Raw genomic sequence first — 4,530 nt, forward strand, 5'->3', positions numbered from 1 at the left:
GCCGCCACCGCCATCTTCGATCTCGCCTCCGTCGCCCAGCCCCGCCCGGCCGTCGAGCTCGTCTCTGCCGCGCCGCCGTCGTCGTCTACCCCCACCCGGCTCGCATCGCGCGCCGTCTCTCCGCCACATCCTGTCTCCGCCGCCGCACCCGAGCCCACCCTCCATCGCCGACCGCTTCCCGCCCGGCCTCGTCGTCGAGCCCCGCCCGGCGGCCGTCGAGCTCGTCAGCCGCGCCGCGCCATCGTCGTCCCTCGCCCGGCCGCGCCAATCCGCCCGCATCGATCTCGTCGTCTCCGCGGTACGTCATCCTCGCACGAGGTGCTCATCTCGGCCCCGTGGCCGGCCAGCACGCCCTGCCCGGCCCGCCATCTGCCCCAGCTAGCCTGCTAGCTAGCTGCTCTTGGCCATATTTTTTTTACAAAGTTTCTAGTTTTTTTAGATTGTTTTTGATATATATGTTAGATTAAAATGTATGTTAAATTTAATTACTAGTTTATTTAGATAGTTTTTAGATAGTTTTTGATATATATGTTAGATTAAAATGTATTAAAATTTAATTAGTAGTTTATTGTTAGTTTTTTAGTTAGTTTTTTAGATAGTTTTTTATATATGTTAGATTTAAATGTATTAAAATTTAATTAGTACTTTATTTAGATAGTTTATTTAGATAGTTTTTATTATAGTTTTTGATATATGTTAGATTAAAATGTATTATCTATTACTAGTTTATCTAATTTCATGTTAGATTTATTTAATTGGATTTAGTAATTATATATTCTATCTCTCTATATATATGTTAATTAGATTTAATTTTGATTTAGTAATTCTATCTATGTATATATGTTTATTATATTTAATTGGATTTAGTAATTATTATTCTATCTCTCTCTATATATGTGTTAGATTTAATTTTGATTTAGTAATTCTATCTATGTATATATGTTAGGTTTAATTAGATTTAGTAATTAATTCTATCTAGATATATGTGTGTTATTATATTTAATTGGATTTAGTAATTATATTCTATCTCTCTATATATATGTTAGATTTAATTTTGTTTTAGTAATTGACACATGCATATTTTATTAGTAATTCTATCTCTATGTCATATGCATATTTTATTTTAGTAATTCTATCTATATATCACTTGAATATTTTATTAGTAATTATATATATATATGTATTAATACTTTTTCTTTTATTTCAAATGCAAGACTGAATGGTTGAAACAAAGGGTCATGCAAAAAGACCATCTAAAAGCAGTTCAAGAGTCAATAGCAGGATTTCTTCTAGAAAAAGTGTTAAATCCCAACAGCGAGTTTTACTTTGATCCTAAGGAATAAATAATGTAAATTAAATGTTTATTGATATCCTTATTTTCGAGAACAAGATTATGAAAGTGTTGTATATATACATATATATCTATAATATATATAGTTTCATACTTTATTCGAATATAATAATGCTCGAGATGAGAATTAGATGTAATTATATGCGTGCGTGTATTTATATTAGCAGCGTAGAATACGTACATAAGAATATATTATATATTAAACAAATATGTGTAACTGAACTGAAAACAAATTAAACAAAAAAGAAAAGAAAAGAAAAGGAACCTTTAGTCCCGGTTGGGGTTACCAACCGGGACTAAAGGGTGCGGCCACGTTTGCTCGGCTGAAGGGCCTTTAGTCCCGGTTGGTAACACCAACCGGGACTAAAGGTCCCTCTTTAGTCCTGGCTCGATGACCCAGGACTGAAGGTTCCACCTTTAGTCCCGGGATTGTTGTCCCGGTACGGTAACCGGGACTAAAGACCGTTACCGCTCGGGACAACAAGGCCATCCTGTACTAGTGACGACAAAGGCACTCAGAAACCCGGCGAGTATTTGTCGTGGCTACTATATATGTAGTGCTAGTGTGTGTACCAAAGGGAGCTCTCTATCCGTTTTGTGCACTGTGTATCCATACGGTGTATACGTACGTGTAATAATGTACTTAAAAATTGGGACCCGGAGCCAGTGCACCGGCTACTGAAGAGAGACATGTATTAACTAAATTATATTCCATTTCTTTCTCTCTCATGTTCTTCCTTTACAACATTTTCTTTTTTAGCAAATTTACTACATTTTCCTCTACTTATATCCTGAAAATTTTCTTGTTATCTAGTTTATCTCATCCACTAGTAGAGAAACGACTTTCGGTTCGCACCTTTAGTCTCGGTTGTGTTGAGGTTCGTGACTAATGTGAGCATTAGTCCCGGGTCTAAATTTCACAGGCACCGAATGCCCTTTTATCTCGGTTGGTAACACCAACTCTAACGTTTAGTCCGGCTTGGTAACATCAACTATGACTAAAGGGTGACCTTTTAGTCCGGGTTGGTGTCACCAACTGAGACTAAAGGTCTTCCACCCGGGACTAAAGGTCCCCACGGGTGAATTCAAAAGGAGAGCCTCTAGGACTTTATCAAATGTGGATTCGAATCTCACGCACTGCAAGAGAGGTCTTCGGGATTTAAACTATTTTTTGTTTTGAGGATGGGCTTTAGTCCTAATTGTGTGACGGTTGGGAAACCAGGACTAAAGCCAGTTGAACATGAGGAGCAGGCGACCAGCAAACAAAACACCCTGAAAACGTTTTTTTAGACGGTTCATAAGGGGAGCTATCTCAAGAAATCCTCTATTTTAGAGACCCTTTTTTACAATCTACACCTACAAATTAATTTTTAGAGACAGTTTGTAAGCACCTCGTATAAACTCATCTAGATCTCAACAGTTGATAACTTTCTATTCAAGTTCGTTTAGGATCCAAATATCCACAATCCCAAAAAAACGCCGCTTGATGAAATCGACGAGAACACAATAGATCTACACATCTAAAATTTGCTTACAGCCCGGCTTCGTACAAAAGCTAGGGTTGACCCAGAGAAGACAGTAGATGTAGCACATCTCTCATACTTTTGTCCTCACTTATTATAAAAGGGTTGATCCAGAGATATTACATTTGAGCGACAAGGATTATAAACTAACCCTCATCTCCTAAATTTTTAAGACGATACTAAACTCACCAATTACAACGACATATGAGCCAACTGTCGAATACTTAGTCATTTTACGGCATGCTTTAATCTAGAAATAAGACATTATTGCATACATCATGACACATATGAACATGAGCAATCCACTAATCCCATATGCAGATATGCTACCGGACCATGTAATAGCAGATTCTAAAAACAGATCCATGGCATATATAACCAAATATGCGCTAGAGATAAGCTTAGTTTGTACCCTTGAGTGGACCCAGCTGGAGACAGGGGGAACACTGTTACCGTCATCAGACTTAGTCATGATGGCCTGCTTGTGAAGTAGTCTGATCTAGGCACGACACGGGAATATGTATGCAGTGCAGTCCCACGAGCGGTCGCTAGAAGTAGCTGAAGTAGTCATTCGCTCAAGGAAGCCCATAGTAGCTGGATCGGCTCGTCGAGAATGAACGAAGATAAAGAGCAGTCGCACAGATGCGCTCCCAAAAACTTGATCGCCCACCTACTCGTTGTAACACCCTAAAATTTGTACTTTTGAAAATAGGATTAAAATAATTTATTTATGAATTTTTGTGCACATGAAATATAGAAAAAAGAATATTTTTCATTATATTAAAATTCATCATAAGGAGTAGCAACATGGATGTGCATATATGCCGGTGCATTTAATTTATTGCAATGAGTGGTTGAATCCAAAATTCAAAATGAATTCAAATCGTTTTTGAAAATAAGTTTGAAAAGGGCTATGAAATAAAAGAAAAGAAAAAAGAGAATTGGAAAATAAAAGAGTTTTCAAAAGTTTGCAAAAGTTCAGTTTTGGAAACCTCCCAAAAGTTCTCATCTTAAAAAGTATATTTGAAACTATATTTGAATTTGATTTGGATCATATTTGAATTTGGATTGAAAAAGGAAAATAGGAAAGGTTTGAAAAATGAAAAAAAAAATCTTCCTCAATCTGGCCCGTGGCCCAGCCAAGCCAATCGGCCGCAGGCCCAATTCGCCCGCCGGCCCGCTCAGCGGCAGCATCCCCGCTCCCCCTCTCCTTGGCTCACTGCCATCCTGACCTCGCAGCCGCAGCCACACGGCCGTGCGCCCCGTGCGTTCCCTCTTCTCTCTCTGGCTGTCACTCCAGCCCCGCACCTGCTCTCTCTGATCCGTGGGCCTGCATAGTTAGTCATCCCCTACCTCCCGCTCGTCCCCAACACAGACTCTACGCCGAGTCAGTGTCCGCCTCTACGCCGATTCCTCGGCCTTAGCATGGGTGCCAAGCCCCTCCGTCTCATAAATAGTCGTTCCTATGTCGTGCTGCCCTACCTCGAGCCCTATCGTGAGCCACTACTTCGCCTTGAGCCCTCGCCGCATGCTGAACCCTAGCTCGCCGCCGTCGCAGCATCCCCGTCACCTCGCCGCTCCGCCATTGGTCTAAGCCGCTCCCCGGCCTTCATACCTCGGTAAGGAAGCCCTTGGTGCCCCGCTTTTGCTCTCTCT

This window comes from Miscanthus floridulus, chromosome 14, assembly GCF_019320115.1.
Source record: "Miscanthus floridulus cultivar M001 chromosome 14, ASM1932011v1, whole genome shotgun sequence".
Classification (NCBI taxonomy): Eukaryota; Viridiplantae; Streptophyta; class Magnoliopsida; order Poales; family Poaceae; genus Miscanthus; species Miscanthus floridulus.